Source organism: Papio anubis, chromosome 2, assembly GCF_008728515.1.
Source record: "Papio anubis isolate 15944 chromosome 2, Panubis1.0, whole genome shotgun sequence".
NCBI classification, from domain to species: Eukaryota; Metazoa; Chordata; class Mammalia; order Primates; family Cercopithecidae; genus Papio; species Papio anubis.
Genome location: NC_044977.1, coordinates 61,262,067 through 61,288,812, shown reverse-complemented (window position 1 = coordinate 61,288,812; position 26,746 = coordinate 61,262,067). Strand labels below are relative to the sequence as shown.

General features: G+C 39.8%; 2 long non-coding RNA genes across 4 annotated transcripts in view; one reads left to right on the top strand and one right to left on the bottom strand.

The window, feature by feature from the left end:
* Positions 1 to 5,731, bottom strand: part of LOC110742542 — a 70,577-nt gene extending 64,846 nt beyond the window's left edge. Inside the window, exon 1 of the long non-coding RNA XR_002520333.2 lies at positions 4,228 to 5,731. This is a non-coding gene — a long non-coding RNA (uncharacterized LOC110742542). The remainder of the gene's footprint in view (positions 1 to 4,227) is intronic.
* Positions 1,875 to 24,293, top strand: LOC108584525. Of its 3 annotated transcripts, none has more exons than XR_004182123.1 (6): positions 1,875 to 1,929; positions 2,840 to 2,897; positions 8,980 to 9,110; positions 12,208 to 12,321; positions 20,341 to 20,439; positions 24,207 to 24,293. It is a non-coding gene; the product is annotated as an uncharacterized LOC108584525 (long non-coding RNA). The 3 variants fall into 3 exon arrangements; XR_004182124.1 differs by lacking the exon at positions 1,875 to 1,929 and adding an exon at positions 22,440 to 22,494 and having other exon boundaries at positions 2,811 to 2,897; positions 24,207 to 24,256; XR_002520331.2 differs by lacking the exon at positions 1,875 to 1,929 and having other exon boundaries at positions 2,811 to 2,897.
* The last annotated feature ends 2,453 nt before the right edge of the window (positions 24,294 to 26,746 follow it).

Sequence of the window (26,746 nt, the reverse complement as noted above, 5' to 3'; positions counted from 1 at the left end):
CCTCCTAAGAGATTAGTTGGGCCCCACTGCGTTAGCGAGGCAATGTAACCCAATTGCTAGGCAGTTAATCTATTCATTAAGTATATTTTCATTCTCAATTTTTTTTTTCTGAGAACCAACTGAAGCATGAGGTATAACATGGCTTTCTTAAGCAATTGCTTTCAAGTCCTGATGAACAAATTTCCAAGCATAGATTTCAGCACAGTCTTTCTCAAAGTCGTCAAAGTCAGCAAGAAGGTTATATCTACAGGTACTTTCTCTATAAGACACTCCTTCTCCCAAACAGAATTCATATTCCAATCAAGGTGACTCACACTTAGTCTTCTTCACATTTAGATATCTCTCCAGACACTCCATGCCTTTCTGAAATATCCTCTAGGACTGAAAATGTAATGCATTAAATAAAACTCTCCACAGACGTTCATGTATCATCCCAACTGTTCCACTCAAATGGGTAATATTGACTATTCCAACTGTTTGTGCTGATGCTAATCTTAGCGACTAAAGAAATATCAACGAGGAATATCTGTACAAATTTGCAAATGCTCATGGAACAACCATGGTAACAATTCCCACAGTAACATTAATATCCTAAGCTAACAGACTGAAAAAGAAATAAGCATGAACACATTCCTATGGCCTCTCATTGCCGATTTTGAGACACCACGGCATAAATTTGTGCGTGTGTGTGTGTGTGTGTGTGTGTCCAAACCAAGTATAAAATTGAACAATTACCAGGAAACCTCATTATTGTGGAAGGCCAAGCCCGTACTCATCAGCCACAAATTGTAGTCCTCAAGTCTGAATGTCTTGTTGATTACCTTCACATCACCTTCACTTGCACTCCCATACCCTACACACTCTGCCCAATCTTGGCATTTTATCTGTTCACCAAATTCTTCAGAGCACAGGCAGGCACAGGTGCTTTTGTTCTGGGCAGCCCCTTTTCATGTTTGCGATAATGTTGCCAATTTGAGAAATCAGTCATCATTTGGCTAGAGAAACTGTTTTGCAATGTTTCAACTAAAGTTGGATTCGCTTTTCTTGCAATTACGCTCAGAAGATAAAATGACACTGCAAAATGCCACCCGACAAGTCCCCTATCCAGTTTTTCCCACGTTCCCGCTCAGATGCAGGAGGAAGATGGATTACAGCAAGGGAAGGAATAGCATCCTTCCAGACTCCCCATTTCACCTTCTATCCTTGTTTCTTTTCTTTCTTTCTTTCTTTTTTTTTTCATTTCCCAGCATCAGGCCATGCATGCTCTGTGCCAGGTGGTAGAGGACGCGGGGGTGAGCAAAACAGATAACGACCTTTCAATTCTGTAATATTCACACTCATGAATGCAAAACTGAAAATGTAGAAAGATGGTTCAAGGAAAAAGATTCTAGGAAGTATGTACCCAAGAAACCTGTCTCAGTGATAGGTCTCGGAAGGCTTCCCTGAGGAAGCCACTAGTGAGCTAAGATCTGAAGAAAGAGTAGGAGTCAACAAAGAGCATTCCAGATGTAAGGTACAAGAGGCACTACTGCCCTTTAGAGGGAGGAAAAATGGCAAATTCAGGACATAAGAGAACCCCAGTGTGGCTGGAAAGCAGAGAGCAAAGAGTGTACTGTGTAGGACCCTGTTGCTCAGAGAAAGAATTTTAAGAGGGCTCTGGAGAGAAGAATTGTTAAGGTAATGCTAGGCAGGCAGCAGCAAGCTACCCAAAAGTTTTCAACAAGTTGGCCTGATTGGGCCATATGGGATGATATGACACTGAAATAAATTTGTTTTGATAGGTAAATTGTTGCTTCTGTAACCCTGGGACTTCTCAATGCCCCTGCTACCTAACCTTCTGGAATATTCCAGTTATCCTTGTGACCTAGCAACTAAAGGGAATAATGGCTAGCACACTGGAAACCCTCTGTGACAACCTTCTAGTACCAGGTTGGTACCCAGACCTTACCACTTATTAAATGTCATGAATATAAGTCCTGCTGTGCCTGCCACAGTGCCCAAAAAGTCAGAAACACTCTATCTGCATTTCTTGCATGAACTGAATAGAATCACATCCTAATTCACTAGAGACCCAAAATGAACAGAATCTTCACACAACTTGAGCAGCATCAGGAAGCCGAGGTCAAAAGGCAGACAGCATGGGATTGGGGTGCTATGAAATACAGGAAATTATTTAATGGGAAGTACGGGATGATAAGGCCAAAGCTGAAGTCCCATAGGAGCTGAGTTGCAGTGTTAGTGGGTCCTTGTCTTCTTTTAAATATGGATGTTTAGTTTTTCTGTTCAATTCTGTTTGATGGGTGACCCCTCCCAAGCTTGAACGGACCATATTCCCAGCTGGATAAAATCAGCCACTGGAATTCTATAATTTCCATATCCATATTAAATGCACAAATTTCACATTGGACTCTACAATAACATTAACGGTGTAATTTGAATGTATTAATCTTCAAAGAGAAAATAAAGGTAGCACTTAAAAAAAAAAAAAACAACTGTAAGCTTTAAGAAGTGAAAACAAAAAAATATATATATTGATGTTTTCTACAACAGGGGTCCCCAGCCCCTGGACCATGGACCACTACTGGTCCGTGGCCTGTTAGAAACCAGGCCACACAGCAGGAGGTGAGCAGTGAACAAGCAAACTTCATCTGTATTTACAGCCACTCCTAATCTCTTACATTACCACCTGAGCTCCGGCTCCTGTCAGAACAGCAGCAGCATTAGATTTTCATAGGAACGCAAAGCCTATTGTGAACTGCACATGCGAGGGTTCTAGGTTCCACGCTTCTTATGAGAATGTAACGCTTGATGATCTGTCACTGTCTCCCATCACCCCCAGATGAGTCCATCTAGCTGGAGGAAAACAAGCCCAAAGCTCCCAATGATTCTACATTATGGTGAGTTGTATAATTATTTCATTATATATTTCAATATAACAATAATAAAAATAAAGTGCACAATAAATATAATGCACTTGAAGCATCCTGAAACCACCTCCTCCCCGGGTCTATGGAAAAATTGTCTTTCACGAAACCGGTCCCTGGTGCCTAAACATCTGGGGACTGCTGTTCTACAATATCTATGGAGTTTCTGTTATAAAGTGTAACATGTTCGCTTTAAAGAATTTGGAAGAAGGTATAAGAAAAAAAATTGTCTATAATGCCACTAACCAAGAACAGACACAATTATTTTTATGTATTGTTAATAGTCTATTCTTTGTATATAATTTGGTACCATTTAAAATTTTTTTTTTCTAAATTTAAATAGCTCTTGATTTGAGAGGGTTTTTCTTTTGTTATTATTTCCGTTCTCTTATTTCTCCACTCAGTGTCTTTAAGGGGTTGAGGGAGAATGACAGACTATTGACATGAGCCACCACTGCAATCAGACTTGGTTACATGGACTATGATCATCTTTTTGAACACTTCATCCACTAAATGTAGAACAAGGTGATGGGAATACAAAATGGTGCAGCCACTGTAGAAAACAGCTTGTCAGTTGCTCGATAAGTTAAACACAAATTACCAAATTACCCAGTAATTCAGCTCCCAAAAGAATTGGAAACAGGTATTTGAACAAATACTTGTACACAAATATCATAGCACCATTATTCACAATAGCCAAAAGATGGAAATAACCCAACTGTTGTCCACTAACAAATGAATGAATAAACACAATGTGGTATATCCATAAAATGGATTATAATCCATAATCCATTGTGTTTATCCATTCATTTGTATATTATTCATCTGTAAAAAGGAATGAAGTGCTGATACATGCTACAACATGGATAAACCTTCAAAACATTATGCTAAGTAAAAGAAGTCAGTCATAAATGTATCATGTAAATATATGATTCCATTTATATGAAATATCTAGAATGGCAAATCCATAGAAACAGAAAGCAGATTAATGGTTGCCAGAGGCTAGGGGAAGGGGGAATGGAGGAGTGCTTGTTTAATGGGTACAGGGTTTTCTTTTGGGAAATTGAAAATATTCTGAAACTAGATAGTAAAAATGATAGCCCAACCTTATGAATGTTCTAGATGCCACTGAACTGCATACTTTAAGATGATTAAAATGGTGAATTTTATGCTGTGTGTATTTTACCCTCCCACAATAATATATATTTTTAAGTAAAGCAAGGGAGGGATATCAGAAGACGAAAGCACAAGAATGAGAAAGAACAGAAATCCAATGAAATCCACTCAACATCAACTCTAATACCTTCTTCTTCTAGGTGATGATTTAAAATTTTCCGAGGGATCCCAGTATAGATTTCTGACTTCACTTGCCCTTCTGTGGTTATTGCATTAATGTCCAGTCTTCCTGATAACCAATGCAAAACTTCATCACCAGCTGGAAATTCTGAGGGCATTGTTGACCTCACTTCACATATCCAGTGGCTACCTATATTATAAAGGATTCATCCCTTTTGGCTGCCTTTTTCTTTCCATGTCCATATCCAGTCATCAGCAAATCACGGTCTCCCTGCCCCTGAACTCTGCCACCCAAATCCTGCCTACCAGTGCCAGGTTCATTGCTAAACCATTCAACAGTTCCTTAGCATTGCCCCAAAATTAGAAGAGATGCTGGTCATGACCCTATAGTGATATGTATCCAGCCTTCCCTATGAGATATATGCTATTATTATTTCTATTTTACTGAAGAAGATACTCAAGTTTAGAGAGTTATAATGATTTTCCCAACATCATGAGATAGTGGTGATGCTGAGACTTGTACCCTAGTAGCCTGATCCCAAGTCCAAGGTCATAAATATACCACCCTACCATCTCTACTATTATCTCTCATCAGTACCCCAAATGAGCTCTTCATTACAGTTAAACAAACTACTCACTATATCTAAACATGACAGAAGCATGCCAGGCCACAAACCTAGAATGCTTACCATGGTTTAAATCCAATCCAGCCTTCAAGGAATAATTTACATCCTTTCTCTTCCATGAAGATGTCCCTTAGGTAACTTAACCTAGTCTCTCCTCCTCCATCTCCAAATCTAATCAACTCAGATTAATTTTGCTTCCTTCATATTTATGTCTCCTTCCTCTCCTGTCTTTCCTTATTACAGCCACCTTCATTCAGTTCATTATGTCTGGTGTGGGTAATTGCAGTACTCACTTGGTGGTTTCCTTGTCCCTATTAGATCCTCTCAAATGCATCTTCCACCAAGCACATAGCTGACTCTCAATTTTTATATGTTGAACAGACTAAACAAATGCTGCCAGAGAAATCATTTCATTACATGCCACTCTCTCCCCCTAGACTCTCACCTCTCCAAAGGCAGAAACTAGGGCTTATTCATCTTTGCATAATAGCATCAAACAAAATGCCTGGCACATTGTAGGTGTCAGCAGATGTTGGCTGAATGAATCAATGATTGGAGTATTTATTCAATGTAACATTGACGGAGCACTTAAATACTCATACAAATCAACACAGTGTATCTTAGGTTGTGTGTCATTGCCCAGGTAGACTATTAGGCTCTTGTGAACAAGGAATGTGTTTCAGAAACTTGGTGTCCTTAACACTTAGCACAGTAAACTTGTGACTTATGATTGAATGCATCTCCACTAATTCATTGATTCAACAAATATTTACTTACTGTTTCAGGCACTGTGCTAGGTTCCAGGAAAACAGTAGCTGAAGAGGCAGATGAAGGTGCTGCCCTCTGAGAGTTTACAGTTCACAGGGTGTGACAGAAAAATACCCAAGTGATCAAATAAGTAAAAAAAAAAAAAAAAAAAAAAAAATTCCAACAGTCAAAAAGGAAATAAAATGCAGCAACAAAGCAGGAATAGATTGGAGGAGAGGTCCACATTAAAGAGGGTGGTCAGGAGTTCATCTCTTGCAGAGGTGAAATCACAGCAGAAACCAAAAGGATGAGCTAAATTTCAAACTGCAAAGTTGAATATATAATAACTCAGTATCTCCACTGTTGATACCTTTGGTGAAAAAGTGTTAGACCAAGTAACTGAGGAATGCATTCAGGGAGGAATGTGCTCAGGCGAAGTACTGCTTTTAGAATGTTCTTCAAACAACAAGACACTGGGACCTAATCTATATTAAAGGGGTTTTGTTTGTGGCAGAAGATGGGGAGATGCCCAGGCCATTAGCAGATGTGCTGTCTATAGCTGGAGAAGTAGCTTGTGAAGGTTCCCTCATGGAATTAAGTTGCATTTTTAATCTACTGTTTTCTGTGAAATTCATGCATCTTAAATTCGAAAGCATCTTGTCTATTTTTTCTTAGTCTCCACTACAAAACTCCTACAGTGATTCACTTCTTGTGTACATCTTCTGAGTTGGAAATATCAAGGTAACAGATGCGACACATTAAGATTTTGATAAATATAGTCAGTGAGTGAAGGGATTCAATCCAAATTACTCAGCCTGACAGCATGAGCTCCTAAACAACCTGGGACGGGGCGGTGCTCAAAAGTTGACTGAGTTGACTTAAGTAACTGTCTCTCCCATTTCCACGCCTGACTCAGGAATATTTTATTTTGATAATTTTTAATCAAAAATTTGATTCTGAGGTGTTCTAATTACATTCAATCTCAGAGTAAACTGACTTTGGACCACATTACCTCCTCCCAAGGCGAAGGACTGAGTAAATTCATTAATTGTCTTATGATTTCATGGACCGTTGAAATGTCAGCCCTCCCGGCTCCCTGCTGGGTGGCTCAGGGTCATCAGCACCCACAGGGCCTATAATCTTCTTAATTTCAATTATTGCCTCCTTGTCTTCATAAGCTTCTGGGAGGCCTCTACCTAGGTCTGCTTTTTCTTTGCTCAGAACTGAATTTCCTCACTGTGCCTTAGACTTACCTTGCAGAATTATTAATATTAATATAGTCTAGAAACATGCAGCAGGGTCTTCCCTGCAGCAAGGTCCTCCTGATACATGTTCCTGAAATATATTTAGTCATAGTAATCAAAGGCCAACATTGCCACTCATTATGGGAATATCTACTGGAAGTTAAATGTAACTAAGAGAAGATCTCAGCTTCTGAAGTAAAATTACCTGCAATTCAAATTCCCACACCCTCATTTGCAGGCTGGGTGACCTTGAATGAACTATTTCAACCTCTCTGAGTTTCCATTTCTTTATCTGTAAAATGAGTGCAATAATAAAGCCCACAAATAATTATTGTATTTAAATACACAGGGTTTAGCATTGTGTCTGACACACGGGAAGCAGCCAAGAAATGTCTGCTACTGTGGCCATTATTATTATCATAATCCTAGAAGATGTTATGTAGTTTGTATATGTTTCGTTTCCATAATAAAAAGGTATGTAGCCCCATGATTAGCATTCATTAAGCATTCCATAAATTTCAGATATTATTACTTATGAATCAATTAGAATCACAAAACTATAGCATGGGACAGAAAAGCAGAGATTATCTAGTTCAATCCTCTTATTTTACAAATGAGGAAACAAGTTAGAGAAATGAAATGACCTGCCAAAGAGGACAGGGGACACAGCTACTGATTCCACTGCAGGCTTTTTTCCAGGTCAACCCCCACCCTGACTAGTGGACAGAAGACAGAGTGGACAGTTTTTAAGTTGGTGAGGATGCAGAGGGCAGAGGAAAAAAATGAGTAGAAGACACTGTAAAGTGGGTCCCACAGAGAACATAAGGACAGATATAGAAATGACACAGTGGAGAAGGTTTCCAATAACTCACAGGCATAAGAAAAGCCTTTGAGAAATCAAATTCTGATGATAAAAATTAGGATAAGGAGGAGAAAAATGACAGGCAACTAAAAAGCTCAACATAGAAATGCAAGGAGTTTTGCAAAGAGCTTAAGGCCATAAAGTGTTACAGTGTCTGCACCTTGTCCTGAGCTAAGGATCAGGAGCATCTTAAGTGCACTACCATCCCAAAAGCCTGGACCTATTTATCACCTGCAGGTCCTCCCAGGTTATTTAGGATGGGTCCAACAAAGAACTATTATTGGGAAGCTCCTGACACCACAACTCTTACTAGTGCTGCTGCTAAATATGCAGCATTGTAATTTCATCTGTCTTGAGGTCCCAAGAGCCCTAATTCATTAAGGAAAGTACAGATGACCATTGGTGGCAGCAATGAGAGAAGGAGTCTTGGACAAAGCCAAAGAGAGAAGCCCAATACAGAACTGCCATCCCTGTGTCATGAAGAAGGGATGGTAGTGCTAACCTGTGCTGTCTGTGTGGGTTTTTTTGTTTGTTTGTTTGTTTGTTTTAACATAAATGAAGCATTTGCCTGGAATGCAAACTCACAGATACAAAACCCAGAGGAAGGGGCTGGAAGGGGCTGGAATAAAAAGTGCCAAGGGTCTGAAAATTAGGAATAGATTTAGATGGAAAGAGCGGTAAGGGCTTTATGCTAATAACTTGCAGGCTGGCTTCCCAATCTGGCTCCTGCTGCGCTGAATTATTATGGAGGGGTCCATGGGTTGGCAGAGCCAGTCAGAGCAAAGCAACTCCCCTGTGTTTTACTACACAGGGGTTATAGAGGGCAAAGGGCCCCCCATCCCCTTGCAGAAAGAACCTGCTTTATGATGGGAAAAGTCATTGACAGATACAAACAAGGGCCAAAGGGCAAATGTGTGCTAGGAAAAGAACATCAAAAGGCTAGAGGGAAGACTAAGCAACAAAATCGTGGGCTATGGAATGGTCTTCAACTTCTAGCTAACAATATTGGCAACAGGGAGGGGAAAAACCCTCAGCATTTCCAGGGCTTTGGTCTCTCCCATGAAAGAAAGGATTTTGTATCTGGCCTGTGTAGTATGTGCTTGGTATGGTGCTGGCAATGGTTGAAGGCAAAGGATATTGGAACATGGATTGTATCCTCAAGAATTTAAGGACTTTAAACCTTTTAGGTCTTCAGGTGCTAGTCCACAGTGCTCCTCTTAGGGGACCACTTAGCAGAATTCGGCACAGCTAACCAGCTAAATTGTATGACATTTTCTCAGAGTCCTGGGAGAGGTCGGTATAGAAGAAAATCACACCATTTCTCGATTGTGATGGCTCCTAGAATCCCCCATGAGAGTGTCCAAGAAGATGAAGGGAAGAACCACAGTTTCCAAATGTTGGAGCTTGAATGGTACAGTTGGAATTCTTTCAGCTACCTAGAATCTTTCCATCCCTGGCCCTTGTAGCATTCTCACACTGCCCATATCCACAGATTCACCACTGGGCCCATATGTGGCCTGGGCATCTTTCTAGTACTATGCTCCAGGCACTGACACTCAGTGAACAGGATTTGCAACAAGAGGTGTCTTCGCTGGCCAGTCCCCACTTTCTAAACATCAGTTAGAAGCAGAGACAAGAATAGGGTTCAAGTCCTGTGGCGCCCAGCTCAGTGCCTTTATACCTTCACTCTGCTTCTTCTTCTTTCTCCTGTGCTGCTGAAGACCCTCATTTGTTCTACTTGTGCAACATCTTTTAACAGCCCTTAGAGCCCAGATGGGGGCTCAATACACAGGATACCCAAAACTAGTCTTCTCAGTGAAGAGTAAAATGATAATTTGAGAGGTGCACAAGTCTGCTTCCCTGACAGTATAGATCCTGGCAAGCTCCCCTGATGCGAATTGTGACTGTCCTAGTTTTTATCCTCCAGCTTGAGTACCATTCAGATGCTTATGTGTGAACGTATCAGCCCATCATGAGCAGAAGTTAGAGCATCTATTTAAGGAGGCATAGAGTCGTGGGAAGAATAAGGTCTTCAGAGTCAGCTAGAACTGAGTGGTAACTTTTCTTCCCCTGGCGATGAAAGGGAAGTCTAGCTAGTCAGTGTGACCTTGCACAGGCTGGGTGGCCTCTCTGAGGCACAGTCCCTTTCTAGTAGAAATGAGACTAATAATAGACACCTGAAAAACTTGTGAGATCAAATGAGATATAAAAGGAAAGTGCCTCCTCCTCTATTGACTACATCATAGTAGGTGATCAATAGATGGTGGCTATCATTATCGTAATTGTTTTTCTCAAGATCACTGAAGACAAAAGCACCTCTGAGGCAGTAGGACACAGGTAAGCGATGTCTTCAAAGGGGAGAATGGGGAGCCAGGCTGCCCACCTGACCTCTGAGGTAGTGGACCACCGCGGGAGAGGGAAATGCAGAGGACCAGAGAGCTCATTAAAAGTATTACCACTAGAGACACAGCCAGGCACAGCCTAATCAGCCTGGAATGAGAATGACACCAGGGGACCGAGCAACTGCAGATGCTGAGGGAAAAACCCAGCCTGGCAGGCAACGCAGAGTATTCAAAGGGCAGAGCAAAAAAATGAGTCATGGAACAAGCAAGCAGCAGGCACCTGGGATTCTGAGTGGGGGTGGAAACTTGGCCAGAATCTTGGAAAGGAATCCAGGAGGCAGTCCACACATGGGGAGTCTCCGGGCAAGCCATGAGATCCCAGGAACAGACTGGGCTTCATGGTGACTCCAGCCCTGGGGAGGGACCTTGTAGAATCTAATAAGGACCTCTGTCCTGGGGGGGCTCTTGTCAGCAGGACGGGTATTAGGTGTTCTTTTAGCTACCGAGCCCAGAGGCTGAAAGCAGGGTTGACTTACAGACTCATTGATGTGGGACAGTTAGCTCCTAGATGTGGAGAAAGAGGAGGGGAGGGTGTTGAAACTAGGAAGGGTCAGAAATACATAGAAAGAACTTGAAGGCCAGAAAAACCCAAGTTAAAAACCATATCGGTGTTTTGTCCTAGGAACGAGAGACCTTGGCAAATTACTTAACTTTTCAAAGCCTTCATTTGTTTTTCTGTAAAGTGGGTATAAGAGCTAGCCAATAGCATCATTGTGGAGATAAAATTAATGTAAGGTATTTTTCCTTACACTCTACCTAGAGCTAACCCAGATATAAACTCTTATCCCCTTCTTAATAACTACATAGACAAACATATAAAATATGATAATATAGGAAACATTATAGCTATAGCATATTCAACTATAGACTCTAGATGATGCTAACATCTCATACAGGTGTATATCACTTTTCCACTGGTAGAGTCTTTTCACAAACATTGTCTGGCTTGATCTTCACAGTATTAGGTGGTCAGAATCAAAACACACTGGAAACAGCAAAATGTCTGGCAAATGGAAAAATGTTTGTATTGACCATGTTTTGTATTTTTCCATATTTTATGATGCTTTGACAACTTGGGGCTTTGTGACTACGGGGAGGGGCCGCCCCTCCCATACTAAGCTAATTCCTAGAAGTAACAGACAACTTCCCTGAGAGCACGCCTTTCATATGCAAACCAGCCATAACTGCAACCACCTCCTTTATCTAATTTTCACACACCAAGCCAACATTACCCCTGCTCTAAATCATTTGAGGACCAGATACTGGAAAACTAGGGGCCACCCCTACAGTCCAGAGCCCACCAAAATTATTCAAACGATTCAATCCTAAGCTTGCTTAGCTTGCCTACTTCACCTCACCCTTTCCTTAACATGAAAACTATCTTGCCTATGTTTTTCCCCACTCCCACTGCCTCCTGACTGACCCTGGTAACTCCCCCATTGGCCCTGTGTGGTGGTGTTACTGTAGGTAGCTAGTCGGACGTAAACAGGGCAAGAGAGCCCCTGCGACAACGAGGAATGTGAGGTGACCATCACGTGATGGTCAGGCGGTCATTAACTCTTGCTCTAAAATAATACTTGGTCACAGCTGGCACTAGAGAAAGGCAGTCTCCCAATAGATAGGAAAAACCTGAAACTGGTGATCAGTAGCTTCCAGATAAGATCTCAGAATCTGGGTGAATGGGCTCACACATGCACACTAAGAGGCAAAATGGTGGAGTTTAACTGGTATATGACCTCCTAGGACATTCGGCTGGTAAGGGAAGAACGCCTCCAGTCAGCATGCGTACAACTCCAGTAAACACACTGAGCAGGCTCCCCTTCCAAGTGCTAGCAGGGCACTGTGCATGCGGACAGCCCACCCCCAGGGAAGAATCAGGGGAGAAGGAACACAAGACCTTGGGAGTATGCCAAGTCAAACCCTAAGTCAAAAGGTCAAACCGCACACATGATCTCTCAAGTCACCAGTTTGGCCCTCTTCTAAATGTACTTTACTTTCTTTGCATTCCTGCTCTAAAGCTTTTTAATAAAGTCTCACTCCTGCTCTAAAACTTGCCTCGGTCTCTCCTTCTCCCTTATGCCTTTCAGTCAAATTGTTTCTTCCTAGGAGGCAAGGCCTACTGCAGACCTGTACAGTAAGAAAGACCTACTGCAGACCTGCATGGATTTGCCACCAGTAATAGTGTGGCATGGTGTGGCGTGCCCCTTCCTCTTGGGAACTGTGAGTAACACACTCTCTTTTCAATGGCAGTCCGTCTCCTGATCTATGGCCTCACTACACCTGAGTAAAAACAAAATCTCAGGTACATTTTTGACATTTAGACATTTATTTGCCATGTTAATTCAAATATGGTAAATAGCCCTTACAAAGAATGAAGTAGAGGCATTGTATCAAATTAAAATGAAAAGACTTCCTCAACATGTCAAGTAGAAAAAAGGTCACAGGAAAAAACTTACAATGTGATCTCATTTATGGAAAAAGTTATTTGTTTATATACATTCATATATGCACTTGTGTGTGTGCAGCAAGGAGAATTAAGGATGCATACTCATCTACCGGCTGTGGCTACACCTGGAACAGGGTAGCTGAGGCAGGTGGGAGAAGGATGTCGAAGAAAGACTTTCTATTTTTCTCCTGCATAGTACATATTATCTGAAACTCTTAAACAAAACTGGATTTATGCATTACTTACATAATGAAGATAGTAAAACTGATTATTCAGCATCCAATTAACATGTAAAAATACAATCTCATAAAATGAGTATTATTTAATTAATAAATATTATTTGGATATTATCAGACCAATTATTTCCGCCAAAGAGAAACTAGGAATTCCCAGCTCTTGACCTAAATGGGACTTTTTAAACTTATAATCAGCTCTGAAGAACTAGTAGAGAAGGGCTTATGCTTGGAACACAAAGCTTTCAAAAAGGCATTTATCATCATTATCGCCCCATCCCCTAATATGAAATGATTCATTTTCCTGTATCCATAGTTTGCAAGGGACTTTTGAATTAAACCTTAAAAGCTAAATTTTTCTGGAATCTGTCTGGACCTAACACTCGATGCCAATAAAGAACCTCAGGGTAATTTGTTTTCCTCTATAATTTCAAAGTGGATCAATACAAGAGTCCTTTATTGCTGCTGTGGCTTCCACAGCCCTTGATGGTGAATCATTACAGAAGAAGTCTGAGATCCATAGATGAGAGGTGGCCAGACTCCATTTTTCATGTGGTTTCTGTGGTTTCAAGTGAGTTTGGGGCAGAGAAGAAAAGCTAGCTTCATACTGTGTAGCCCAGCTAACTGAGGGTATGGGCTGCTGAGAATGAGAGAGAAAAAAAAAAAAAAAGATTATGGCTCAATAATACTGCAAAGGGTAAGATACAGGCTCTGAGGTCTGATTAGGATTCAATCCCAACTCTCCCTTTCTTGGATGTGTGGCCTTGGGCAAGTCATTCACCTCTTTAAGCCATTGTTTTCTCATCGGTATAAGGATAACAATGTTTTCAACCCCATACAGTTATTACAGGGTACCAATGAGGTGGGTCAAGCTCCTGGGATATAATCAGTGCTCAGTACACATTAATTGTTTCGTATATATTTGAGATAGTAGATACTTAGTTTTAAAGAAATTGTGCCTTCAATTTCAAATAAGTACATATTAAACACCAACTGCATGGTAGTCTTAATCTCTGCTCGAAGAAAGCTTACAGTCTATTTGACAAGGTCAAACATATTCCTGTAAGAACTTACATAGCCATACAAGGTTTATCTAGTAATTGGGGGCAAAAACAATTCACTGAGTCATTCCAAATGAATTGTCTGGATAATAAAGGCAATTGGATCTAGAAGAAGGTTTATAGACCTTCATAAATTACTTTACCAAAGGTTTCATAAAGGAGTTGGGATTTGACCTAGGACTTGTTTGAACAGAGAGCAGGGTAGGAGGCATTTTATAATAGGTGGGAAGACAGCATGAGTGAAAACGTGGTGTATCCAGAGGGTGCCCAACGCAAAAAGTAAACAATTTGATATGGAGAATGGGTTTTGAAATAATTAGCTCATAGATCCCAAACTTATTGGGAAATACTCCAAAATTAACCATGTTTTGGTTTTCAAAGACTTCAGCCTTATTCAAATCAATTCTGAAGCCTTTCTGTGTTTGTTTGTTTTTTTTATCATGTCTTAGACACTTGCTACAGCTGAGTATGCATTCAAGCAGAGTAGTGAAGTCTCTATCTAGACTCACTCGGATGGGGACAAACACTAACCAGGTGGAATAAAATCCAGAATCTAATGCATTGTTGCAGAACATAGTCCTAATGTAGCGGTTTCTAATGTGAGTCACGGGGCCAGCATCAGCATCATCATCATCATCATCATCATCATCATCATCATCATCATCTAGAAACTCACGAGAAATGTGAATTCTCAGGTCCCACCTAGATATACCAATTCAGAAAGTCTGGGCATGGGGTACAATAATGTGTTTTACAAGCCCTGGAGGTAATCCTGATGCAGTTTATGACACTAATACTACTGTCCCAATGTATTTCTCTTTCAAACACACACATTTAATATGTACACATTGGTTAGCACAGTAAAATGGTCCATTATTGCTTGCACAAAGGCTTACAATTTTCCCACTAGCCTCTATTTTAGAGTAAATTCTTAGAAGAAACAAATCCTAAGGAGACCTAAAATGAGATTTTTTTCCATAACAGTAAGAAGAATTAAAAAACCGAAAAAATAATCAAGTGGTCATTTTAATAATGCAATTTTGCTTCTTGTAATGTGGCTCAATAAAATCACCATGGAGAATTTTTAAAAGACTAGCCTGTGCAATTGGAGCTTTATTGGCTTTTTGATGAAAATGCTTTGGCTATAGATGGGCCAGATCCCATTAACAAACTTAATCTGGAGCCCACAGGAGCCTTCTGACAGAAATATCCTGTCATGGGGGAGGCAAAATGCATAAAAATTGATTTTAATTATTCAAACTCTAATTTCAAAGTCAGTGATTGATGGTAGAGGGTTAAGATATTGCCAGTTCATTCCATGTCTTTTTCTAAAATTTTCTTTTGAAAGGATGATTTTTAGCTCAAAACATCAAGACATGTGAAAGAATAAAAAATGAAGAAAATCCAGATTTGAAGAACCAGAAATAACCACAAGTTTAGCAGGATCCCATTGTTAAAGTCCCACAGGGTAGTAGAGGAATAGCCCAAAGATCTCTCTTGCAACTCTTAGTACCAGGACTTAAAATATTTTCCACAAACGCCCTCCTGCTTGAATTGACTGCCTTGTTACATCTAAGCATCATTACATCTAAGCTGTTTAATACTTTGAAGAAAACTGTAAGGCCAGATACATAGGGGTCTGAGGAGTGCTCAGAGTTGAAACTAAAGTCCTCACAATGGCAAACCAGCCATGGCTCCTGGCTATTTTTTTACGCATCAACTACCATTCTCTATTTTGCTCACTCTCCTAGCCATGCTTCCCTACTATTCCTCAAGTCACACACCAAATATACTGCCAACTATCACTTCCTTTCACCTTTATATTCTTGTGGTTCTCTGCATCATTTCTTCCAGTCCTCTGTTAACATATCACCTTCTCAAACCCCTTTTTCCTGATCTTCCTCATATAAACCTCCAGCCTTCTTTATCCCCTGTACCTTATTTTATTTTCTTGACATATTGCATAATTCACTTGATTTTTTTCTATTGCAATTTCTCTCTCCCCTATAAAGTCCATGAAGGCAAGGCTCTGTATATTTTATTGACCACTGTATTCCCAAGGTATAGAATAGTGCCTGGTGCATGGCAGACATTCAATACATATTGATTAAATGAAAGAATGAGTAGTGAAGGAAAGACTGAGTGAAAAATGGTGACAGGAAAATCCAGATTTCAATTCATCTGTTAGGGTGGACAAGAAAAAAAAAATGTCTATAGATATTTGCTCAGAAGTAAATTTTGCATAAAAAGCAACTCTTCGTATAAAAATTGATTGGCAGGATTTGCCACCATAAAATCAAATGCCCATGCTGGTCACAATGCAGAGAAATGAACTTTAAAATACCTTCAAATCCATCAAGGAAGTGGTCAGACACAGCCCCTCCACCACCACCTACTGGAAACCATTTATCTGCTTCTAGTTGATTCCTGGAACAGTACACTGAGGGCCATGTGCCCAGAGGAACTGTAGAAAGAACTTCCCAAGGGGAGAGGATGCTACCTCCATTCTACTCTGTTGACACAAAGCCCTATACCTGGAGAGGAGAATTGGCTTTTGTGTGACAGCCAAAGTGGCTCTTAAAAGAGAACAGGTGATTTGCCTGGATATTGTCCTGCATCTTGGAGAACAGGAAGGAAGATTCTTATCTTCTCTCCATGAAGAGGAGAACAGAGCTCACCTGAAACTCTGAGACTGGGTTCTAACCCTAATTCTACCACCATCTAGCAGATGACTCTGGGCAAGTCACTTCTCTCTGAACATTAGTTTTCTCACATGTCAATGAGAATGATAAAACAGCTACCATATATTTGAGTACTTTATAATGCTCTACACTTTGAACATGCCATCTGATTTGGCCTTCACAAGAGTTCTTTGAACAAGGCACTGAGGCAAGCAGAACTTAAGTAATTTAAGATCACCCAAAGTGGCAGAACCTGGTTTTAAACTTAGGTGGGTCTGAGTCCAAAACCTAAGCTCAGAATGACAGCAGTATAGTACCTTTCTCATAGACCTCAGAGATGGATAGGAAGAGCAAACAGCATCCTGAATAAAAAGGCATTTTGAAAATCAAACCGCATTCACATATATGGGATTTTATTAGTAACTGTGGGTTTCTGGGAGTCTGCAGAAGAGGTACACAGACGTGAGGTAGCCTGTTATTTTTCCTTTGAGAATTAGCATGGACCTTCTCCATTCAGCCTTAACAGATTATTATTACTCTGATTATATTCATTTAAAATCTCAGCATTTATTTACCCCAAGGTGGTTTTAAAATGGACTGAAAAGACGCAATGAGCAACATCAGGAGGCAGGAGACTGACTTCTGGCTCTGTCTTTCTCAGTAGCCTGCATACCCTATAGGCAAGTTGGACAAAAGGTGAAATATAGGCCACCACCTCACAGTAGAATAGTCTTAGACAAACCTAACCTCCTAATGTGCAAAATAGCAACAATAATATCCACTCCCTGATCTAAACTGAAGGATGAAAAGACGATTGCCCTCAGAGCAATTTTCAACAAATGGGAGTTGGGTGGGAGTGAGCAGTTTTGAGGGATGCATTATCTTTTCTTGGAGGGCCCCAAGAAGGACTGAGCCCTACTTGCTTGCATCAGTAACTGGCTCCTTAAGTCATCCTTTGTTGACTTTCTTCCTTGACCCACTTTTCCCACTTCCTCACTGTGCTAACTGGGATCACCTCCCAAATAAATTATGTGTACCAAAATCTATGCCTCCTTCTAGGATAACCCAAATTGAGAATTGTCATACATAACACAATTCTCAACTAAATTTGTGTTAAGTAATCAAGTGTGATAGGCAGAATTCTAAGGTAGGCCTTAAGATTTCCCACCCCATGGAATACCTGCCTGCACAATCCTCAAGACTGAATACGATAGATTTTACTTCCATGATGAGATTCTATCTTATGACATGGTTGACTTTAACATAGGAAGACTATTCAGGTGAGCCTGACCTAATCACATGAACCCAGCTGAGAGCTTTTCTCTGGCTGGCTGCACAAGAGAAAGTCAGAGAGATCTGATGCATGAGGAAGATTTCCACATGTTCACCATTGCTGTCTTGCCGATGGACACAGGGCAACATAGCAAAGAATGCAGGCTCTCTTAGGAACTGAGAGCTGACAGCTGGCAAAAAATAACTGGACCTCAGTCCGACAGCCACAAGGAACTGAATTATTCCAACAAGAATTAACTTGGAACAAATTTTTCCCCCAGAGCCTTCAGATGAGAATTCTGCCCAGCCAACACCTAGATTTCAGCCTTGCAATACCCTAAGCAGAGAACCCAGCTGAACTCATATGAACTTCTCACTTACAGCATCATCAATAAATAAATAGGCATTGTTTTAAGCTGCTAAATTGTGGTAATTTGTTACACAGCAAGAAAAACTAATATACCAAGTAAAGAGATAACTACCCAAATGTCTAGTGTAGTGAGAAAATCAGGTACTATCATTCAGGATAATTCAAATAATATTTGGAAAATAGTATGGTGTGTTTATACATATTCCTTTGTTTTTTGTTAAATTTTATTGTATATATTTAAGTTACACAACATGAAGTTTCGATATGTATATAAATAGTGAAATCATCACTACAGTCAAGTGAGTTAACAGCCATCATCCCACATAGTTTTCTGTTTTTTGGCATTGTAAGAACACCTAAATTCTACTCTTTTAGAAAAATCTTGAATACAATACAATATTGTTAACTGCAGTATAGTCCTCCTGTTGTACCTTTGCTCTCCAGACCTGTTCATCTTACATATTGCCACTTTGACCTACATCTCTCCATTGCCTCCCACTGCCCACCTCCTCCATAACCATGTTTGATTGATTCTCTATCTCCGTGCATTTGACATTTTTTTCCCTAAAGATTCCACACATAAGTGAGATCATGCAGCATTTTTCCTTCTGTGTTTGGCTTATTTCACTTAGCTTACTTTCCTCCAGGTTCATCCCTGTTGTGGAAAATGGCAAGATCTCAATTTTTAAGGTTGAATAATTTTCCCTTTTGTAGATACCACAGTTTCTTTGTCCATTTATCCATCAATAGACACTTTGGTTGTTTCCATATCTTTGCTGTTGTGAATAATGCTGCAATGAACATGGGAATGCAGATACCTCTTCAAGGTGGTGATATCACCTTCTTCGGGTATATAACCAGAAGAGGGATTGCTGGGTCATATGATAATTCTATTTTTAATTTCTTCAGGAATCTTCCCACTGTTCCCCACAATGGCTACATCAATCTTCAGTTTCACCAACAGTGTACAAGTGTTCCCTTTTCTCCACACCCTCATCAAAACTTGTCATCTCTTGCCTTTATAACTGTCCCAGCTGGTGTGAGGTGATATCTCCACATGGTTTTAATTTGCATTTCCCTGATGATTAGTGATACTGAGCACCTTTTCACATACCTGTTGATCGTTTTTAATCTTCTTTAGAAAACTGTCTATACAGAATGTCTTATTTTGAGAAATATCTATTCAAGTTCTCTGCCCATATTTTTAATAAAGTTGCTTTTCTGCTATTGAGTCATGTGGGTTCTTTATATACACTGAATATTAGCCCTTATCAGGTATATGGTTTGGAAATATTCCCACTCTCTTTGCTAACACAACTTTTAATTTTTTTTCATTTTCAAAATCTAACTTAATCTCGTTATTCCATACCTCATGTATTATGTATTACACTAAAAAGTAACATGATAATACAGATACTTCTAAAATGGATACCTAAACAATAATCCTTGAAAAGGTAATTTAAAAGAAATTAAACCATGAAAATATCAATTTGAGGGAAATGAAACTCCTCTTTACAGGCACAAGGGTAGGCAGAATTGGTCCAATGACATTATGTTTCTTAAGGCACCACCTTGCTATTAAACTATGCTGTGATGTCTCCATGAAGATGTCTACATAAGTTTAGGCAGGAATTTTTAGCCTCTCCATTCACTCTGAATTTGCAACAATCCCAGACTGCAGAGATGCCAAGTACTGAATTGTTCCCTTTTCATCTTTTCCTACTCTGAAATGTCAAAGCTGACACCTAGATTCACCAAAATGGTACATATGTTAACAAAGTCAGACATGCTTTCTGTTGCAACAGGTTCCCAAACTATTCAGGCATGATGCAGTGAGGAACAATGCTAGGCCCAAGGAATGTCAAGAGGCAGCAAAGATGAAAGATAACCACACAAATGAGGACTGACAAGAGCCACCAAACAAAGGCTAATTCCTGTGTGCTGAGCTCATGTCAATAAAGGAGCAATATACCAGATCACGAGAAGCGATTGCCACTCAGGGATCCCCTTTCACCCCACTGCTTCCATCATCCATGCGTGGGCTTGGCTACAGTTTGTGGTTTCAGTCTTGGAGATTTTTCTCCCTTTAGACAGGGCTATACCCTCTGAATCATATGTTAGTGTACAGAAGCACGTGGAAGGGAATCTAGGACTAAAGGCTGTTTTTCTCTTTCAGATGACTGAGTTTCAGAGAGGGAAGAGACTTGCCTAAGACAACACAACAAGTGAGTGACAGTCAAATCTGACTCCAGGCCCTCTTTGCTCCATTTAATAGGTAATGGCATTTCTTCTACTACTTTTCTCTGACTTTTGGAAGCACAAATGGGCCCACTCTTCCATCCGTCTCCACCCCACCTCCCCCCGCTGTAATCAACCCACTGAACATCTAGCTGCCAGATTAATGCTTTAAAAATACATAGCATATCACATCACTCCTCTGTATCAGCCCTCTGATGGCTTCCCATCACTTATAAAATAAAACCCCAGACTTTTTGACCTCAAGGCTTCAAGACTCTACATGATGTGGGTTCTGCCTGCCACTTTGACCTCTCAACCTTACTTTTTCTGTTCACAATGCTCTAGTTCACATGAGACTTATTTTCTGTCCTGTGAGTGAGTCTACCTTCTTTCTTCCACCTCAGGGTCTTTGCACTTGACATTCCCTCTACACTGAAGATCTTATCTGAGAACTGTATAATATTGGTTCCAGCAGTCTATTTACTTTCTTCAAGTACTTTTCACTATTTGGAATCATTATACGCATCTGTGAACCTTTGTACTGCCTTCCACTAGAATGTAAATTCCAGGAAAGCAGGGATCTTTGTTGTATTCACAAGCATCTTATATTCACAGTATCTAAAATGGTACCTGGCAAGAGGATTTCTTGAGCCCAGGAGTTCAAGACCAGTGTGGAAAACATTGTGAGACCCCCGTCTCTACAAAAAAAAAAAAACACACACAAAATTAGCCAGGCATGGCGGTGCATGCCTGTAGTCCTACTTGGGAGGCTGAGGTGGGAGGATCACTTGAGCCCAAGAGGTAGAGGTTGCAGTGAGCTGAGATTGTGCCACTGCCTTCCAGTCAGGGCAACAGAGCGAGGATCTGTCTCAAAACAAAAAAAAAAGGTAAAAAAATAAAATGGTGCCTGGTACATGGAAAGTCCTCAATAAATATTTGTAGGGTAGATGTATGAGTGAATTAGTACCACAGCTGTCATCTACTCTGCTAACTCTGATAACCCTGATGATCAAAATATTTAATAGACTATTTTATAGAAATATTTTATAGAAATATTTAATAGAAAATTTTAATAACCAAAATAGAATAGCTTCTTCCTGAACAGGGCAGAAAACAGAATTTCCAATACACTGTCCAGTGTTACAGCTACCCCAATGGAATCATGTAAGTGCCCAGCTGATCAGGTCTAGACAGGAAGCAAAAGAAATGTGCATAAGGTGTATTCTTCCACTGGAAATTGACCATCTAGAATACAGCTGACTAATAAAAACCCACTTACGCTTTCCTTTGGTTTCTGGAGATGAATCTGTTTGTTTTCCTCCTACTGAGCTAAAAGTAGTTTCCAACACTGCTCCCTTCAACCACAAAGTTAATGAATTTGCAAAGAAGATAGGATCTCCCTCCCTCTGCTGTTCCTGCAGGGTAAAAAAATGAAGCTTTTTCTTCCTCCATGGAAACTCACAGAGTGATTTGTCTCACAGGACCCGGGACTGGACTGTCTCACTAAATATCACAGCCAGAATAAGGGCTCAGGTCAAAATTTTTCCTACACACTGTTAATAGCCCCTATATATCTAGATATTATATCCACAGCTAATATTGTTAGTGTTGTTATGTATTTATGTGAAAGAAAATATATGAACTATTAATATGCTTCCCAATCCCTGCCAACTTATACATTTAACATTTTAGGGGAGCACTTAGTTTTTTCCCAGTGAGAGTTTTTAGAAATGTATCCACCCCAAATCTGAGGATGATCATTAGTCAAAAACAGGCAGTTATTTTTGCTTCCTGCTCACTTTTTGCCCTTCATACAACTTGACTCTTGGGAGCTGACAAATAAAGATGAATTACCAGTCCAGAGCATTCTAACTAACTAAGCCATTGTAGTCACTTAAATAAATCTTGAAATCCAAATTTTGCTTTGTTTGCTAAAATTTCTCCTCCCATTGTCTTCGACTATGTGAACTAGAATTACATAATATCAAGAAAAGGTTGCAAAAACCAGGTTCTTTATCATACTGACTTTACTTTTAGACTTAATGTTTCTTGACTGGAGACGAAATTGCTTCATGCTAGAAAGATCTGCGATGTAAGTCCTATACCTTCTCTAACTTACAAACATAAAATCCCTCTGTTTTCATAAAAAACAGAAAATGTATATGCCTATCAATTGATACTAGACAGTGTTATAGTGTATAACCAAATTCAGTGTCTCCTAATTTAAGAACTGACATTACTTGATATAGAATAAGAATAATAAAAGCTAACATTTGCTGAGTGATTACTATGTGCTGGAAGCTTTTCAATGAACTTTGTATGCAGTATTTCATTCCATCTTCACAGTGATTCTATGAGGCAGGTACTTCAATAGTGTGGAAATGAACATGTCTACGGACAAGGAATTCTAGAGCTAGACTACCTGAGTTTATATCCCAATCCTGCCAGTTAATTATGACATGACCTTGGGGAAGTTATTTAACTGCTCAAAGCCCCAGTTTTTTAAATCAGTAAAATGGAGATATTAGTAGTTACCTACCTCACATGGTGCTTGCAGGGAGTAAATTACCAAATATACATAATAGGCTTACTGCAGTCAATCTCACTACAGAGAACATTATATAAATGTTTCTCAATCTTTGGTCATTTTTAAACTATGTATAGGATTTTGACCATATTTCTGTGCACCATTTTATTATTAAGTAATTAATACTCCTATTCACTTGATATTGCCTTTGAGCAATGCAATTCTGACATTTGCTCCCTAGGGATGATCAAATTTCAAAGCTTAAGGGCATACTCCTCCACAAGACTGCCCTCACTTCAGACACAATCTCCAGGGCTCCAAGGTCACCAGTGCTTCTGCCCAACTGGCTACAAATTCAGGGGTTCTCATTACCTCCTCAGGTTTGATAATTTGCTAGAATGACTCATAGAACTCCAGGAAAGCTATATTTATGATTCTAGTTTTCTTATGAAACTATGATTCTAGTTTTCTTATGAAAACACAGGACCAGCCAAGTGCAGAGACACATAGGGTGAGATCGAGGAGGGTCCCAAATACAAAATTTCCATGTCCTCAGGATGCATCACCCTCCCAGCACGTTAATGTGCATGACCAAGAAGGAAGCTCAACCATGCTCAGTGTCCAGAGTTTTTTATTATGGTTTCATTACGCAGTTATTACTGATTGATTGGCCATGTGGCTGCACTCAATCCACAAACTCCCCAGAGGACAGTTGGTATAACCTGGCTCAAAGTCCCAACCCTTAAGTTGTATTGGTGGTCATTCCAGTATGGCCAGTTCCCATCCTGAAACTACCTAAGGTCCAGCATGACTGACTTTGTTGACATAAACTCAGGAAGAGCCCTCTATGAATAACAAAGACTCTTCTATCGCTTGGCAATTCCAAAGATTAAGAGATTACTCCCCAATAGCCAGGGACAAATGGCAGCCAAATTATCTACTATATCACGCTTTTAAATCAATTTCCTTTTTGCCTTAAATTAATTAGCCATAATAACAAACAACATAATGTAATCACAAGTTTAATTAGTGCTAATCAAATCTTTTCTAATACATATTAAAAGAGATGAGTGACTTAAAATTTAAAATGTTTATCTGCATATCATCCAAAATCATCTTACATTGCCACTTATTCATTTTGAATTAAGTTTATTACACTATTTCCCCCAACAAATCCATATTCTTTTACCTTATGTGTCTCAGAAGCATTCCACATGAATAGAATCATATTGTGTAAATGCCAGGAAACCATCACAAAACAATCTCTAATTTTTCAGATGGAATGTAAGCCCAGCACAAGGAAATGACTCGCCCAACTCTACACAGCTAGGACTGCATCTCAGTCTTTTGACCTCAGTGCAGGGGTCTTTTCATCACCTTCAGTCAGCAACTTCACCAGTACAGAATTGCTTAGTGGAATGAATATAAGGCAGAGGGTAAGAGAAAGCCTGACATGCTTTTTTTTTGTACTAAATGCTGATGGTATCTTAAGGAGAGCATGTCATGGGAAGTGCTGAAAATGATCAGAGAACTGGGTTGGCCAGGTCTCTGAATCTTGTAGCAAATAAAACCAGGCTTTGTGGTCAGACTTTGTAGCAACCAACAGCTGGTTCCCTGTGTCATCCCAGCCCCGACTGCTATTTCTTTCCTAGTATTAAGTAGGCATTTTTGTGATATAGGCTCACCCCAGCCTGCAGGCTTTGGGAAACCCATCTGCTATCCTTCCTATTCATCTATTTCAACATGAGCCTTCAAAAATAATAAACACAGTGTGGGTCACTGTGAAAATGAAACTGAAGAAAAGCTGACATCAAGAACTTACATTATAAAAGTGGAATCACATTTTAGGAATTTTCTTCAAGCCCGCTGAACAACCCCACTCTGCAAAATTATGTTGATTTGCCATTTGCCTAATAATGGGAATGATAAAGTGAAGACTGAGACAGCATCTATTTGTAAAATTCAACATTGATTTTCTCCCCTTGTACATTTGCCCAGACATAATTGTGGTGAATGGCCTTTTAAAAATTTAAAAATACATTAAATAGACTAATGAGTCTCCAATAAATGTATACATGAATAGTTCTTTCCTTGACACAGTTTTCTGCCATGGAAACTAAATGCATTCCCAGAATATGCTGCAAGTAATCTCCTGACAGCTACTATTTTGGACACTGATATTTTATACCCGCGTTTAAAATGGACTCTGATATGTTTTGACTCATCTCTCATTTTTTTCTAAGTCTTTCAGTGTTCTTTTACAAAATCTCCCATTGCCATCCTCCTTGCCTCTCCCCCAGCACCTACTCAGGCCTTCTTTACTTTGTTCTGGGATAACTGAAGCACAACCTGAGCTAGTCCATTAGAACCCAGGGTCCCCTCACTGCACATCTCTCTGCAAAGTGACACTCCTTCCCACCCCCACCCCCGGTCCCTGCTGTCTCTTCGTCCTTTGCTTTACTAGGCAGGCAGTATAGGTAATGTTAAGACTCAGGGTCTAGAACTGATCTCAAATTCTGCCTCCCATGTTTATTAGCTCTCTAACTTTGGGCAAGCAAATTCACCTTTCTGAGCCACAGTTTGCCTATCTGCAAAAGGAGAATGAACTGCATTCCTCAAGAGTTGTTAGGAGAATTAAACGAAATAATCCATATAAAGGACTTAGCATAGTATCTGGCATATTGTAAATGTCCAATAAATGATAACTGTAAAAAGCTATGCTATGTGTGGAACCAAGTCTAGAGATCCCTAACTGTATTCCACATGCCTGCAAAAACTAGGCCATCTCCCATGCCTCTCAAGTTTTTATCATTTGTTTATTATATGTTTCTTAAACAATATAACCAATAAATGATTCAGTTCAACCCTGAAAACACTGAAGCTCTGAGCAACCTATCCCCAAGGAACTATGCTCCTGTTGACACAGCTAGGCAAGGCTCCCCCAATTCACCATTTTAATAATTTTCATTAAGCCCTAGACTGGCAAAACCTAATTGCCAGAGTGAAGGAATCACCAACTCATGACCCCAGATGAAACTGCCTGTTAACCATGTTGGTAGAAATATGAGCATTATGGGTCTACCAAAGAGTGAATGAACCAAGTTCATCAAAAGTTGGGGTTTTCTTGCCCTGATTAACAGAACTAAACCTTAAACACTGCCTTGTCTTGATATATGCCGAGCCTGTCTCTCCAGCTAAACTATGCATGACTTGAAGACAGAGAGGAGCTCTCATACATCTTTTGTCATTTTGGGGGACAAAATTCACTTTCTATGCAATATAAAATAGTTCTACTCTGGTTTTTCTCTTTTTGATCTGAAGTGCAAAGCTTAGTCAAAGCTATGGTAGACCAAGAGCTAGCTCCTACTGTAGGGCTCTTACTCTTTTCATCTGAAAATATAAGAGAAAGGACAAGATTGTAGGAGGAATCTTTCCATTTCAAGTAATAGAAACCCAATTCAAACTAGCTTAAGCAAACTATGTACCTGACAAAAGGCTAATCTACAAAGTATATATGGAACTCAAACAACTCAAGAACAACAACAACAACAACAAAAAAAACAAGTAATCTGATTTTAAAACAAGCTAGAGAGTTAAATAGACACATCTCAAAAGAAGATATGCTAATGACCAACAGATATATGAAAAGATGTTCAACATCACTAATCATTAGAAAAATACAAGTTAAATTCACAATTAAATACCTCACACCTTTTAGAATGGCTAATATCAAAAAGACAAGAGATAAGGGTATGAAGGAAAGGGAGCACTTATACATTGTTGATGAGAATGTAAGTTGGTATAGACCTTGGGTAAA